The sequence below is a fragment of the Vicugna pacos genome, chromosome 30 (assembly GCF_048564905.1).
Source record: "Vicugna pacos chromosome 30, VicPac4, whole genome shotgun sequence".
Lineage (NCBI taxonomy): Eukaryota > Metazoa > Chordata > Mammalia > Artiodactyla > Camelidae > Vicugna > Vicugna pacos.
In genome coordinates, this window is record NC_133016.1 from 31,480,147 (window position 1) to 31,497,009 (window position 16,863).

The following is a 16,863-nucleotide window of genomic DNA, read 5'->3' on the forward strand; positions in this document are numbered from 1 at the left end:
GACATATGTGTGTGTTTGCACAAGTGCTTTAACTACCAGCAACGTAGGAAAAATCTGTATACTAAAAATGTGAAAATATTTTCCTGGTTTGTGTTTTCATTCTCCCAATATAGGTTTTGGATGACAAGCTTGTATTTGCAAAAGTACACCCCCTGTGGGAGGTGTTCTGTACATACGCTGAGATACTGCACATAATATTGCCTCTGAAGCCCAATGATTTGAAAACCCGGTCCTCAGCCTTTGATAACTTCCGCTGTTTGATGAAAGTCCTCCAAGTGGATGAAAGTATCAACAACCGGAACAAGAGTTTTTCATTGCCCTATTTGAGAAGAGCTCCATGAAAGACTTTTATATTCAGGATAGAGATACATTCTTCAATCCAACCACCAGAAACCGCATTGTAAGTCTAAACCGAGTTTAGCTGCTGTCTTGGGGGTGATTTAGAACCTGCTGTTGAATTATCAGTGATTTGGTTTGGTTGGTTTGATTTGGTTTTTAAAAGCTGCCCATAAAAAGGAAAAAAGAGAAAGAAAAGAAATATGCCTACAGATTCCTGTTAGGAAAGTAAACAGTGGCTGGTTAGTTACCTTGTATAAGCCACAAGCTCTCTTAGAACATTTTTAGGTTTACTTCATCCTTTCTCAGATCAAGTATCAAGTAAGGGACAGTGTTAAAAAAAATTCAGGATTAACAGGTTTGTGAGCTCCAGGATTTGCAAGGCAGCTTTCCCTCCCCATGGTGTAAGTCAAATGGCAGAATTGAAATAAAGCACCTCATGTATCCTCCGGTGTTAACAGGAAAAGGCTAATCTTCTTGACCTTGTTTCTTCCTGGGTAAAATGAAGATAATATATCAGGAGGCGACAAGCTCATTTAAGGCAGGAAACATGTTGTCTTGTTCACTGCTGAATCTCAGGCACCGGGAAGGCTGAGTTTAACGAGTGAATGAATGAACTGTACTTCCCCCACAGTTACCATGTGGGACAGTGAGGATTAGCAGCTAAGAGCATAGACTCTAGAGGGGAGGGCACAGCTCAAGTGATGGGGCACATGCTTAGCAAGCATAAGGTCCTGGGTTCAGCCCCCATCACGTCCTCTAAAATAGACATATAACCCTAATTACCTCCCCACCCCCCACCAGAATTACCTTATTATCTCCCCACCACCAAAAAAAAAAAAAAAAGAGAAGTGGCCAAGAGCGTAGACTCAAGCTGGAACACCTGTGTTGGTTTCTCGCTGTCGACCTTGTAAATGTCATTTACCCTCTGTGTCTATCAAGTTCCTCACCAATAAAATGGGGATAATTGTAGTACCCACCTCGTAGAGATGCTATGGGGATTAATGAATCTGTGTCAGTGATACAACTGCCCTGGCTTATATTAAGTACTATGCATCTGTCAGCTCTTTTCATAATTACTGACAGATGTTATTATCGACAAAAGACATATTAGTTCTTTGAAAGGGAAATGCATGTTAGACCATTTCATTTATCACTTTCTGTAATTCAGGCTTTTCCCTCTGAAATACCATTTTATGTCTGTACACTAGAAAGCCACAGGGCTTTCCAAATTTCATCTGTCTGGGTTCTTGTCATGATGGCAATACTGCAGATTGCTGACATTTTTTAGGGACTCTGTCTGAGATGACAGCAACCCCTCAAATTTAGGAGCTCTTCTCTAACTGATAACATCTCGCTAGAAATGAAGTTTTTATAATGTAACAGCTTCAGACGCTTAATGATGCCATAAATGCAAGGATGTTATATCTAAGCTCTTTAAATAAATCCTGTCATTGAAATAAAGGAAATACTATATTATAGCCCTCTATGACTTTGTTATCTTTGCTATCCATTTATCTGACTCTCTAAGACCAAAGAAAGCAAATACTAAGATTGATCATTACTACTATGTGGTACACGTATTTGTGGATGAAGACAATATTGAAATGCACTGTTTAAGATATTAAAATGGACACTAAACAGCTTCTTGATGCATATGCATGAACAGAACAGGGAGCTGGGTGCAGGGAGCAGACACTGAGCTTCCTGGATTAGAGACCCAGCTTAGCAGTCCAGCCCAGCAGTCCACATGTTTCATATTTATGTCCCAGCAAAATTAGCAGTGAGAGTCTTAAATGAACTTTGGGGACACTTGCAAACAGCTGTCATGATTACTATTGTGGGACACCAGGAATCTACAGTGTTTAGTTGGTATCTGTGCATAACCAGTTCTTTTCCACTAAAGCTTCTTGTAATTGCTGGTCCCACATCCAGGCTGAGGAATCATCTCATGTGGTGTTTGGGAGGGAGGTAAGTGGAGTCAGGACCCTTGTTAAGGCTGGGTGGGTAATAATCTGGTGCTAGTACAAGACAAAGGAAAGTAGGTCAGGTAGGAAGGAGAATGACTGGATTTAAACTTTGTTTCTTGAGTAAGCTAAATATATAACATCATGTCAAGTTACTTTGTTGTTTATATTCCATGTGCTGTCACCGAATAACTACTGAATTGTGGGGACAAAAATGCCTGGGTTTTAGAATTGACCCTGCCCCTAACCTGTCAGGGTCCAAGTTCCTCCGGGTGTCCAAAGAGGGGGCTGGACCATCAGGTGTCCCTCCACTGCAGCAGTTTGGGCACTTGGGTGGACTAGATTTTTGCTGTGGAACACTGGCCCGGTTGTAGAACATTAAGCATCTGCAAGGCTCTCACCAGGTACCCACGGTGGTCCCAGGACTGTGACATCCAAGCGTTCCTTTCCACCCACGTTTGCAAATGACCCTCAAGGGGTTAATATTAATCCTGGGTGAGAATTATGAAAAATTATATGGTACCTCCATCCCTCCTGGCAAGTGAGGGCCCCTTATTTACAAATGACCATGAAGTGTTAGCACCAAATTTTATCAACAGAACATGTGAACATTTTGTGACAGTGACGCTCACCTGTTTGCTTCTGATTCCCAGTGCCACTTCAGCCTCCGTCAGAGGACCTCAGCTGCCCCAGTGATCAGGGCCTTCTGTACAGGGAATGGGCTCCTCCTCGAAGCACAGACAAGCAGCAGCCCTTAGGTCCCATCAGGTGAGCTGTTGTGGAGAGCACCCCAGTGGGAAGGGCTCAGGGTTGTCCTCATGGCATCTGAGTGTGACAGTCCTCCAAGAGTGTTACCAACCAGGAAGCTCACAGGAGCTCTGAGCTTCGTTGCCCCAAGTTTTTACTGCAGGCTTTATTACAAAGCCATGATTTATTGGGTCACTACCGACATGGCTAACCCAAACCCTAACTGTAAGTCAAACCTTTCCTTAGCCCTAAATTTTGAGCCCCTTCCTCTCCTGGTGGCCACTCACTTGTCACAAAGCTCAAAGCCCCACTCCTCTAATCACATGGTTGGTGTCTCTGGCTGGCCAGTCCCCATCCTGAGTCATCTCATGAACACAAGCCATCCAAGGTTCCACCATGAATAGCAAAGACACTCTTATCTTGGGAAATTTCGAGGCTTTAGCGGTTGCTGCCTAGGAACTGGGAACAAAGACCTACCAAATTCTTCATTACATAGGAGTAAATGTTATATTTCATTTAAATTATAAAATAAGAGAGAAATTCTCACTGCTTTTCTGTATCTGCTGTTCGACACCGTTTCACTACACCACGTGATTGTAATGTCGCGCTCAGCATGTGTCTTCTCAGAGCACCAGCGCCGGCTGCTCCCCGGGGGCTTATGCTGTTTGGGCAAGGCTGCTGGGGGGATGGAGGCCAAGGACAACCGAGAAAACAAAAATAATCGTGCAAATAAGGAAACAATGTCAGATTGAAATGAAGAAATAACACAGTGTTGAGATGGGAGACTTGGGGGGAAGTGAGTTAAGAAAGCTATCTTTGAGTAGGTTACATGTGAGCTGAGATGGCGATAAGGAGGCTGGAATTTGAAGATCTGGGAAAAGTCACCCATGGAATAGAGGCAGCTTGTCCATTGGCCCCGAGGCACAAATGTGCTCAGCAGGTTTGTGGAGACACTGGAGCCAGCGCTGGTGAGAGTGATGAGACGCGAGGTTTAGAAGGGCATCAGGAGCACGGAAAGGAGTGTAGACTCTAAGCGCAGTGAGAAGCAGTCATGATAGCTTAAGCACTTAAGTAACTTTCTCTCACTCACATTTTGCAAAGATAATGTGGAGAATGTATGGCAGGGACCCAGGAAGCAGGGAGGCCAGGTAGGAGGCTCTTGGATTGGGCCAGTTGAGAGATGGTGGGAGCCAATGAGGAATGCATTTGGGGAGTGGGGCTGACGGGATGCAGTTATGGGCTGGCTGTGGATGGTTAGGAGAAGAGGAGGGTCAAGGTAGCCCCAGGTCGGTCTGGAGCCAGGTGTCTGTTCTTTCTTATCTCAGTGCCCCATGCAGGTGCCCACCTACTTGGGCAAACCTCTTAACCTTCAAAGTGAGGGTTTTAAAACACTGAAGTCTATTTGTTGTTTCACATTTTATGGAAAGATTCAAACATGTACAGAAATAGAGAGAACAGTACAGCCAGCCTGCCTGGGTGTTATCAGTCACCCAGCTCCAGAATTATAAACTCAGAGTCACTGTTGTTGCATCTTTCATCTCCATCTCCTCCCCTCCCCCACTATGGGGTCATTTTGAAGACAATCCTACATAGCTTAACCTTTCATTAGTGAAATGACAAGGTCTCTTTCAAATAAAATTGGAATATTCCTTTTTTTTAGGGTTACAAAATAATTCCCTGCTTGTCACAAAAATACACTTTTAAGTAGTTTTGGGGTTGAAATCAAGATCCAGACAAGATTCAGACATTGCAGCTAGCATATCTCTCAAGTGTGTTCTAATCTATAATTTTCCTGTTTCTCATTTTCCTTGAAATTGCTGAGGGGTTTCTCTATTTCCTGTTTGGCTGATTTCATTCTCCCCTATGGTGTTAGACTTGTTTCTCCATCCTATGTATTGGCTTTAGCTAAGTGATTTAATCCTCCCCTAAAAGCTTGATCTGATTGAGGTTCAACTTTGTGCAAAAATAATTGTTATGTGAAGTTTTTTACTCCTGTCATAAGGTACATAATATTACATTCGACTCTCTTTTTTGTGATGACAGCAGCCAATAATGATTGTCACCCGGGATCGTTATTTCATAAGGAATTTTATTTCATGTGGTCATACTCTAATTTCCTCCCTCAATTATCAGCAGGATCACAGTCATGAAGAGGTACTTTCTCCTTAACCCGGGTTATCCTTTAGAACACAGTTTTAAAGGAGGATATTTGTTAATATGTAAATATTTAAAATTGATAATTTTTTTTTCTTTTTAATTTTTTTTTCTAATGGAGGTACTGAAGATTGAATCTAGGACCTTAAGCATGCTGAGCACACACTCTGCCACTGAGTGTACCCAATCCCCCTTGAGATTCATATTTATATGATATCTTCCTTCTGTTATTTTTGTTTTATGTTATACAGAATTTGAAGGCAGGGCAATGGGTTTGACCACTCTTTAATCATTCTTTATGGGCTTTTGGGGTTTGTGTGTGTGTTTGTGTTTGTAAAGAAAACAATTTTCCTACTATTTTAAGTATGTATTGCTAAGGCAATTATGTTGATCTTTTCCCTGATCCTGGTCCATGTATTCCCATGTTACTTCCCACTAGTGGCCCCATGAGCTCTGTGACAAGACTAGCATGTCGTTAATCCATGTGGAAGGAGATCTGAAGAGATTTATTCAAGGAGATGAAATTTGTAGACAATGTATTGGAAAGTATTGTGAAAGTTGTTCGTTAAGAGAAGGTCTGAAGTTGAATTATTAAGTGCACAGAAATCTAAGCTATGAAAAACCAAGACAATTATTAACTCCAGGAAAACGAAGTAGGGAAGAAAAGGTAAGACTAGCACAAATTGCTACAGCTTTGAATAGTCTGTACAGAGTAATAATAATGTAAATCAAGGATACTGAGCTGATGAAAATTATAATGTAATTGTATCAAAAGGTTGGAAGAATGAAGGTTTGGGTGTGTAGATGAGATGGGGTTTGAAAGAGAGCTGAATCCTCATTTTCCAAAATAGAAAGTTAAATAGGTGATACATAAAGCTGAAAAAGTCAGTAGGCTGTGTTACAAGGATATTAGTCAGAGAAAGGGAGTAAGTATTCCAAGAGTCAGCAGTAGGAGCTGAACGTGGTTGTTTCTGGCCAGGAAATGGGGCGGTTGATGGGAACTGCTCCTTTTTACAATCGGTGTTCGAGAACTGTTTGACTCTTTATTAAATGTATGGCATTACTTTGATAAAAAGAAATCAAAGCTGAATTTTGAAAAAAAAATTGGGGTGCTTTTGACAGAGAGAGATAACATTCAGGCAAAACTACATTTGAAGGGATCCTCATTATTCCTTGCCTTTCAGCAAGGACTCGGAGGCAGATATCTGTTTAAGGTTCAAAAATTCTGTCTGACCTTCCTGCCGACTTGTAACCTTTGGAAGTAATGAACTCCCCGTCACTGTAAATATCCAGGCAGAGGCTGCCTGACCAGCTCTCTAACTGTAGCAGGGTGTGTTTACCATTGGGCAGTTAGAGCAGGCAACTTCTAACATTCTTTCAGTTTTGAATTTGGCATTTTCAGGATGGATAGTTGATAAGAATGTATTACAAAAAGCTTAACAAGAAAGAGTCCAAGACATCTCAAACCCATTGCCAGGGTTTTCTCTGCCAGACACCATCCTGAGCCTGCCACCCGTGAGCCAGGCCACAAAGCCCAGTCACATGAGAATGAACACACTTTTTCGCTCCTATCTGATTTGGCATCGGGCTCAGCCCTTTTCCCCATGGAATGGTCCATGCCCAGGGCTCTGACTATGGAGCTGGTCTCACAGCAGCCCTGTGAGTGCTGGTCCAGCCTCCGGGGTTCCTGCGTGAAGTTTTCCAGGATTCCAGGCTATTCTCGGAGCTGAGTCCCCCCTAGGCTAAGCCCACGGAACTCATCTCAGCTCCAGACTGAGCCGGAAGCCTCAGAGAGAACTCAGAGCTGAGGAAATCCACAGGTTTTACCCAGCACTGCCGAGTCATCAGTGAGCCAGTTGAGGGAAGGTTCAGCAACAGCAAGACACACCTGAGCCGCCGTCTCATTGTTCCACCTCATCCCTAAACTCTCTGTGTCTGCCTGTCTGTGTCGGTCTCCCTTTTAGGATCAGCCTGGCACCACTTAATGCCCTGCCTCCTTTCTTCTAATCTTGCCTCCCTGGCCTGTTCCATCTACTCCAGGTTAACTGAGAAGAGGTTTTAAAACCTAGGAACAACAGACGTGCTAGATACAAAGAATACAGGGCAGTGCCTTCCTCAGTCACATCCCTCCTGCCCTCTCCCATTCCCACAATGAGTTTTATAAATATTTTGTCAGACAGACATTGCACTCCCAGTTGTTATCATTATCAGCCATTTCCTTATTATCTGTGGTTTACGATGTATTTGCTCCAGGGACATTCCCGAGATAAGGCAGGAGCAGATGACTGAGCCACTTGTTGATGTCCACTTGTGTCAACCCTGTTAAGAATGATTTTTGGGGGGATTTGTTGAATGTGCCAGACTGTCCAGTGAGTGGTGATGATCCCCTGCATCTGCTCTGGAGTCAGCCTCGTCCTCTCCTTTGCTCTGTTCTCATTTATCTCTCTTCAGCAGGTGAGCCAGTGATCTGTACTTCTATGATACATAAAACACTTCTTATTTCACGGTAGAATTTGGGGGCTGCTATGAAAACGCATATGTTTTAAGAGTGAATTGAGTCGGAGGATTAAACTTAAAGCCCCCTTGATTTAGAATCAGAAATTAATATGATGGAGGGAGGGTATAGCTCAGTGGTAGAGTGCATGTCTAGCATGCATGAAGTCCTGGGTTCAATCCCCAATGCCTCCATTTAAAAACAAATAAATAAACCTAGTTATGCCCCCCAAAAAAGAAAAAAATAAATTAACATGAGGATGAAGCTACAGAGTGATTATTTGTGTCTTCTGAAACTTCCTTCTGTCTTTCTGCAGGAAATTCTAAGGAGAGAAGTTCAGAATCTACTTTGCTTGGCTGGGCTATTACACTCAGATGCTCCTCCTGGCAGCAGTCGTGGGGGTGACTTGCTTTCTGTGTGGATATTTTAATCAAAATAACTGTACCTGTGGGTAATTGTCTTTATTCCTTGTTACCGTTCTTACTTAACTTAGAATGACATTCTCCAGGAGCATCCATGTTGCTGCAAATGGCCCTAAATTGTCAGTTTTTATGGCCGAGTAGTATTCCATTGTATAAATATACCACTTCTTTAGCCAGTCATCTGCTGATGGACATTTAGGCTGTATCCATGTCTTGGCTACTGTAAATAGTGCTGCTATGAACATTGGGATGCAGGTGTCATCCTGAAGTAGGGTTCCTTCAGGATACATGCCCAGGAGCAGGATTCCTGGGTCATATGGCAAGTCTATTCCTAGACATTTGACGGAACTCAATACTGTTTTCCACAGTGGCTGCACCACACTGCATTCCCACCAGAAGTGTAGGAGGTTCCCCTTTCTCCACAGCCTCTCTAGCATTTGTCATTTGTGGATTTTTGAATGATGGCCATTATGACTGGTTTGAGGTGATACCTCATTGTAGTTTTGATTGGCATTTCTCTGATAATTAGTGACATTGAGCATTTTTTCATGTGCCCATTGATCATTTGTATGTCTTCCTTGGAGAATTGCTTGTTTAGGTCTTCTGCCCATTTTTGGTTTAGGTTATTTGGTTGTTTCTTATTAAGTCATTTGAGCTGCTTATATATTCTGGAGATCAAGCCTTTGTCAGTTTCATTTGCAAAAATATTCTCCCATTCTGTAGGTTGTCTTTTTTTTTACATATGGTGTCCTTTGCTGTGCAGAAGCTTGTAAGTTTCTTTAGGTCCCATTTGTTTATTCTTGCTTTTATTTCTATTGCTTGGGTAGACTGCCCTAAGGGAACATTTCTGAGATGTATGTCAGATATTTTGCCTGTATTTTCTTCTAGGGGGTTTATTGTATCTTGTCTTATGTTTATCTTGCTGAAGAGACTGTCTTTATTCCATTGTATATTCTTGCCTCCTTTGTCGAAGATTAGTTGAACAAAAGTTTCTGGGTTCATTTCTGGGCTCTCTATTCTGTTCCATTGGTCTATATGTATGTTTTTGTACCAATACCATGCTGTCTTGATGACTGTAACTCTATAGTATTGTCTGAAGTCTGGGAGAGTTATTCCTCCAGGCTCTTTCTTTTTTTTCTTCAGTAATACCCTGGAATTTCTATGTCTTTGGTGGTTCCATATAAATTTTATTGTGATTTGTTCTAGTTCTATGAAATATGTCTTGGGTAATTTTACAGGGATTGCATTAAATCTGTATATTGCCCTGGGCAGTGTGACCATTTTAACAATATTGATTCTTGCAATCCAAGAGCTTGGGATACCTTTCCATTTTTTAAAGTCTTCTTCAATTACCTTCGCCAATGGTTTATAGTTTTCTGTGTAAAATTCTCTCACCTCTGTGGTTAGATTTATTCCTAGAAATTTTATTACTTTGGGTGCTATTTTAAAGTGTTTTATTTCTTTACTTCCTTTTTCTGTTGATTCATCATTAGTGTAAAGAAATGCAACTGATTTTTGAACATTACTCTTGTAACCTGCTACCTTGCTAAATTCTTCGATCAGCTCTAGTAGTTTTGGTGTGGACCTTTTAGGGTTTTCTATATATAGTGTCATGTTATCTGCATGTAGTGACACTTTTACCTCTTCTTTTCCAATTTAGACCCCTTTTACTTCTCTTACTTGCCTGATTGCTATATTCAGGACTTCCAAGTCTATGTTGAATAAGAGTGGTGATAGTGGCATCCTTGTCTTGTCCCAGAATTTAGTGAGAAGCTTTTGAGGTTTTCACCGTTCAGTGCTATGCTGGCTGTAGGTTTGTCATATATAGCTTTCATGATGTTGAGTTATGTTCCCTCAATACCCACTTTGGTGAGAATTTTTATCATAAATGGGTGTTGAATTTTATCAAAAGCTTTTATGCATCTATTGAGATGATCATGTGGTTTTAGTCCTTTCTCTTGTTGATGTGAAGTATTTCATTGATTGATTTGCATATGTTGAACCACCCTTGTGTCCCTGAGATGAACCCCATTTGAGCATGTTGTATAATCTTTTTTATGTGCTGTAGAATTCTATTTGCTAGTATTTTGGTAAGGACTTTTTTTGCATCTGTGTTCATCAGTGATATTGTTCTGTAATTCTCTTTTTTGGTGGTGTCTTTGCCTGGTTTTGGTATCAGGGTGATTGTGGCTTCATAGAATGAGTTTGGGAATATTCCTTCTTTTCAATCTTCTGGAAGAGTTTGAGAAGGCCTGGTATGAGTACTTCTTTGTATGTGTGGTAGAATTCCCTGGTGAAGCTGTCCAGTTCTGGATTTTATTTGTAGGGATTTTTTTTTATTGTTAATTCGATTTCATTCCTAGTGATCATTTTGTTCAAGTGGTCAGTTTCTTCTTGATTCAGTTTTAGTGGACTGTATGTTTCCAGAAACGTGTCCATCTCCTCTAGGTTATCCCTTTTTTTATGTAGTTTTTCATGATATTCTCATATGATAGTCTATATTTCTATGTTATTTGTTGTAATTTCTCCATTTTCCTTTCTTATTTTGCAAATTTGTGCTCTCTCTTTTTTCTTCTTTGTGAGTTTGGCCAGAGGTTCTCGATTTTATTTACTCTTTCAAAAAATTGCTTTTGGTTTGATTGATTATTTTCTCTATTTCTTTAATCTCTATTTTATTTATTTCCTCCCAGATCTTAATTATTTCCTTCCTTCTGCTGACTTTTTGGGTGTTTTTACTCTTCAGTATCTAGTTCTTTTAACTGGTGGGTTAGATTGTTTATTTGAAATTGTTCTTCATTTTTGAGGAAGGCCTGTATCGCCCTAAACTTTCCTCTTAGCACTGCTTTTGCTTTGTCCCATAAGTTTTTTGTGGTTGTTTTCATTTTCATTTGTCTCAATGTATTCCTTAATTTCAACTTTGATTTCATCATTGACCCATTTTTTTTTAATAGCATGTTGTTTAATCTCTATGCTTTCCTTTTTTTTATGCTTTGTTTCTATGAAGAGATTTCTAGTTTCAATGGCATTGTGGTCAGTAAGGATACTTGAGATAATTTCTATCTTCTTAAAATTTTTGAGGCTTCTTTTGTGACCAAGTACATGATGAATCCCAGAAAATGTTCCACGCACACTTGAAAAGAATGTATATCCTATTCTGGGGGGTTGTAATGCTCTGAAAATATCCACTAAATCTAATTTTTCTATTGTATCATTTAATTTCTCTGTTGCCTTATTTATTTTTTGTGTGGAAGATCTGTCTAGTGATGTTAATGTGGTGTTAAAGCTTCTGACAATGATTGTATTCCCATCAATTTCCCCGTTTATCTCTGTTAGTAGTTGTTTTATGTACTTAGGTGCTCATGTTGGATGCATATATATTAATGATTGTAATAACCTCATCTTGTATTGCTCCTTTAATCATTATAAAATGCCTCTATTTATCTTTCTTTATGGACCTTATTTTAAAGTCTATTTTGTCTGAAATCAGAACTGCTTTACCTGCTTTTTTGGAGTTTCCATTTGCATGGAATATCCTTTTCCGTCCATTCACTCTCAATCTATATGTGTCCTTCTCCCTAAAATGTGTCTCTTGTATGCAGTTTATTGAAGTTTTTTGCTTTATTATCCAGTCTGCCACTCTGTCTTTTGACTGGAGCATTTAGTCCATTATCATTTAGAGTAATTAATGATAAATGAGTGTTTATTGCTATTTGAACTTTTATTTGAATTTGATTTCATATTTCTTCTTTGTTCCTTTCTTCTTCCTTTTGTGGTATGGTAATTTTCCTTTCTGTTATCTTGGAATGTATTTAGTTTTTGTTACTCACTTGTAAGTTTTTGGCTTGTGGTTACACTTTTTTGTAAGTCTGTTAAGCAATTACTGTAACTGTGTGTACTAAACAGATAGTAATGCAATCTCTAACCCATCCTACCTAGAACGAAAAATTTAAGAAAAAAGAAGAAAGAAAAAATACTCTATATTTTCTTGCTTCCCTCTCCCACTCAATGATTTAGATGTCTTCTTTTACAATTTCATGTTCATTCTATTTGTAATTCATGGTAGTTATCACCTTTCCAGTTATGAGCTCTCATTTCTGTATCATCCTGCTTCTTTTTTATTTAGAGTGTACCTTACAATATTTCTTTTAGCATGGGTTTAGTGTTGCTAAAGTCTTTTAGTTTTTCTTCTCTGTGAAATTCATTACCTCTCCCTCTGTTCTAAAGGATAGTCTTGCTGCAGAAAGTATCCTAGGCTGCATCTGTTTTTTCATTCAGGACTTTGTATATATCTTTCCACTCCCTTCTGGCCTACAGTGTTTCTGTAGAGAAATCAGCTGAGAGCCATCTCTTGTAACTCACTCTTTGTTTTTCTCTTGCTGCCTTTAGGATCATTTCTTTATCCTTCAGTCTGGCCATCTTGATTTTGTTATGTCTTGGTGTGTGTCTCTTTAGGCTTTTCCTGTTTGGGAACCTCTGAGCCTCCTGTACTTGGGTGTCTGATTCTTTCTTTATGTTTGGGAATTTTTCAGTTATGATTTCTTTAAATACCTTCTCCATCCCCTTTGTTCTTTCTTCCCCTTCTGGAACTCTTATGATGCATAGATTGGCATGCTTTATATTATCCCATAGGTTCCATATATTGTTTTCATTGTTTTTTATTTTTTTCTCTCAACTGTTCTGATTGTGTGCTTTCTGTTGTCCTGTCTTCTAGGTCACTTATTCGTTCCTCTGCATTATCTAGCCTGAGTTGTACTGCCTTTAGGTCAGATCTCATTTCAGCCAATGAATTTACCAATTCTACTTGGCTCTTCTTTATAGCTACTATTTTGTTTTTGACATATTTTATGTCTCTAAATACTATCTCTTTTAGTTCCTTCAGTAATTCGATCACTTCTTTTTAGAAATCTTGATCTAATAGGCCATTAATATCTATTTCATTGATCATTCTTTCAGGGGATTTCTCTTTCTCTTTTAATTGGGAATACTTTCTCTGCTTCTTCAACTGCTCATATCTCTCTGGCACTGTGGCTTAAGGAGTATCAGTTATCTATTGTGGCCCTTAAAGGGGTTTATTTCTTTATCTATCTAAGGCCTATGCTGGAATAAAACTTAAAAATGAGAGAGAGAAATAGAATTTTAAAAGAATGGAGGAAAAGAAGGTTTGAAAACAGTGTATAATCAATAATAGAAGAGCAAGTTGAAGAAGAATAGGAATCGAGTTGAGATGTCTTTTTAAAACCTTAATGCAAAGAAGAAAAAACTCAAAACACAATATTTAAAACCTGTGAATAATCAATAACAGATCAAATCCAAGAGAATTAAAAATGAAATGAGAATTGTAAACATATAGAACTGTTTAAAAAGTAAAGATTAAAAAGCTAATAGAAAATAAAACAGGTATAAAAAGATTTTAAAAACAAAGATGTGTTCTCCTAGAGACTGAACGCTCTTAATGGTTTTATTGAGAGGTCTTTGTGTCTTCTCCCTGTTTCATGAACTCAGCTTGCTCTGTTGGCCCCCTCATCTGTGCTGCTCACAATGTCCATTGGCAAGAAGACTGCACCCCTCCAACACTGGGTCAGGTGCTGCTCTCCTTCGCGGTGGGCGGGTGGGTCACTCCCCGTTCGGATGCCACAGTCAGTGCTGTGTCAGTTGCTCCATAGGTGGGCTCAGCTTCAAGAATAACAGGTTTATGGAGATATAATTCACATACCGTAAAATGCAGCCTTTGAAAGTGTGCATTAGGGTTTTATGTACATTTCAGGGTTGTGTAGCCATCACCCCCAAAAGGAACCAGTACCCTTTAGTAAGTCAGTCCCTAACCTTCCTTTCCCTTAGCCCTCAACAGCCACCACTCTACTTTCTGCCTCTACAGGTTTGCCTGTTCTAGGCATTTCATATAAGTAGAACCATACAGTATGCTGCCTTTTTTGATTATCGTCTTTCATTTAGTGTGACGTTGTCAAGGCTCATCCATAGTCTAGCATATATCAATACCCAAATTCCTTTTTGTATTCAAATAATATGCCATAGTTATAAATACACCACATTGCTTATCCATCCATCAGTTGATGATGAATAATTCTGCTGTAAATGCTCATGGACAAGTTTTTATGTGAACACATATTTTCACTTCTCTTCAGGATATATCAAAAAATGGAATTGCTGGGATTTATTCTGCTTTTAACATTTTGAGGAATTGCTAATATAGCTTTTAAAGTGACTGAAGCATTGTATATGTCCAGAAGTAATGTATGAGGAGTCCAGTTTCTCCAAATCCTCATCTACACTTTTTATTACTGGGTTTATAAATTCATATTTATATATCATATATCATATATATTTGTCATCCTAGTTGGTATGAAGTGGTATGTCATTGTGATTTTGATTTCTGTTTCCCTAATGCCTACTGATGTTGAACATCTTTTTATGTGCTTAGTTCCCATTCGTATGTCTTCTTTGGAGAAACATATATTCACATTCTTTGCCCATTTTAATTACATATGTCTTTGTATTGCCATGTTTTAAGTCTTCTTTGTCTATTCTGGATAAAAGTCCCTTATCAGGGAAAATTTTGGAAATATTTTCATCCATCTTGTGGATTGTCTTCTTACTTTCTTGATGAAGTCCTTTGAAGCACAGAAGTTTTTAATTTCACTGAAGTCCAGTTTACTTGATTTTTTTCTTTTGTTGTTTGTGCTTTTGGTGTCATATATTACAAGTATTTGTAATCCAAAGTCCTGAAGATTTCCTCATTGTTCATTTTCTAAATGTTTTATAGTTTCAGGTCTGTGATTTATTTTGAGTTAATTTCCATAAATGGTGTTAAGATAAAAGTTCAGTTTTCTTTCTTTCCAGGTGTATGTACAGGTGTCCCAGCATCATTTTTGTAAAGATTATTTTTCCCCATTGGATTGTCATGGCACCTTTGTCAAAAATTAAATGGCTGCATGTAAGACATTGTTTATGGTCTCTTAGTTCTTTTCTCTCAATCTATTTTTCTGTCCTTTCTGCAAGTACCACACTGTATGGATCACAGTTTTGTTAGTGAGTTTTGAATTTGGAAACTTCAAAACTTTGTTATTTTTCAAGATTGTTTTGACTGTTTTGGGTATCTTGCATTTACATATTAGTTTTAGGATCAGCTTGTTCATTTCTGCCAAAAAGCCAGAGCTGCATTGAATGTATAGGTCATTTTGAGGACAATGGCCATCCTAACAATAATAAGGCTTCTGATCCATGAACACAGAAGAGCTTTCCATTTATTTTAGGTCATTTTTAACTTCTATCAGTAGTATTTTAGTTTTCAATATACAAGTTTCAGATATTTTTCTCAGTATTCCACATATTTTTTCTTAATATTACTAATTATTTTATTCTTTTTGATGCTATTGTAAATGAAAAGGTTTCCTTCATTTTATTTTTAGATTATTCACTGCTGTTGAATAGAAATGTAATTACTTTTCATATATTCATCTGTGTCTTACAATTTTGGTCAGACTGGGTTATTAATTCTAAGAGGATTTTTTTCTTTTCTATTTATCCTTTGTGGATTCCTTGTGATTTCAATATATAATATCATGTCATCTGGAATCAAAACAGTTTTATTTCTTTCTTTCTAATCTAGAGGCTTTATTTTCTTTGTCTGATTGATTTGACTAGAACCTCTAGTACAATGTTGATTTTGGGAGGGAATAATTCAGTGCTTCTGCATTATGTATGATCTTTGCTTCAGGTTTTTCATAGATGTTCTCTGTCAAGTTGAGGAAGTTCTCTTCTATTCCTAGTTTTTATCCATTATTCTATTAATATGGTGTATTACATGAATTGACTTTTGTATGTTGTACTGCCTTTGCATACCTGGATACATCCCACTTAATGGTGGTCTATTTTATATGTTACTGTTTTGGATTTGCTTGTATTCTGTTGAGGATTTTTGCATTTATATTCATAAGAGATAGTCTTTAGTTTTCTTGTGATCCCTTTGTCTGATTTTCGTATCAGTGTGATACTAGTCTCATTGAATGAATTGGGAAGTGTGCCCACCTTTTTATTTTCAGACGAATTTGTGAAGCATTTTTTGTTTGTTTTTGTTTTTGTTTTTGTTTTTTCTTTAAGTAGTTGATGGAATTCACCAACAAAGCCATATGGGCCTAGCATTTCTTTGTGTGAAAGTTTTGGATTGCTATTTCAGTTACTACTTACTGTAGGATTATTTGAGTTTTCTATTTCTCCTTGAATTAGCTTCAGTCATTTATGTCCTTCTAGGAATTTATCCATTTCATCTACATTATCTCATGTATTGGCTATATAATTATCCATGGTATTCCCTTACATTCCTTGTTATTTTTGTAAGGGCAGTAGTGACATCCTTCCTTTCATTTCTCATTTTAGTAATTTGAATCTTCTCTCTTTTTTTTTTCAGTACTAGATAAAATTTGTCAATTTTATTGATCTTTTCAAAGAACCAACTATTCCTTTTGTTGATTATTCTCTATTGTTCATCTATTGTCTATTCCATTTATTTCTGCCTTTAGTATTTTGATTAGAATGTTTAATTCATTTACATTAATGTAATTTCTTATCAGATTGAAGTTACAACTGCTGTCTACTTTCTATATGTCTTTTTTTCCCATTCCTCTATTACTACACATTTTTGTACAAAGTAAGCATTTTCAAGTGTGTCATTTTAATTTGTTTATTTTATCTTTTTCTTCTCCTCCTCCTCTTCCTCCTCCTCCTT

At 38.2% G+C, this 16,863-nt stretch overlaps 1 long non-coding RNA gene across 1 annotated transcript in view; it reads left to right on the forward strand.

Moving 5' to 3' along the window:
- The first annotated feature begins 128 nt into the window (after positions 1-128).
- LOC140690362 (uncharacterized) overlaps positions 129-16,863 on the forward strand; it is a 50,652-nt gene continuing 33,917 nt past the window's right edge. The window contains exons 1-4 of the long non-coding RNA XR_012065629.1: positions 129-400; positions 2,957-3,071; positions 7,458-7,658; positions 8,015-8,149. This is a non-coding gene — a long non-coding RNA (uncharacterized lncRNA). The remainder of the gene's footprint in view (positions 401-2,956; positions 3,072-7,457; positions 7,659-8,014; positions 8,150-16,863) is intronic.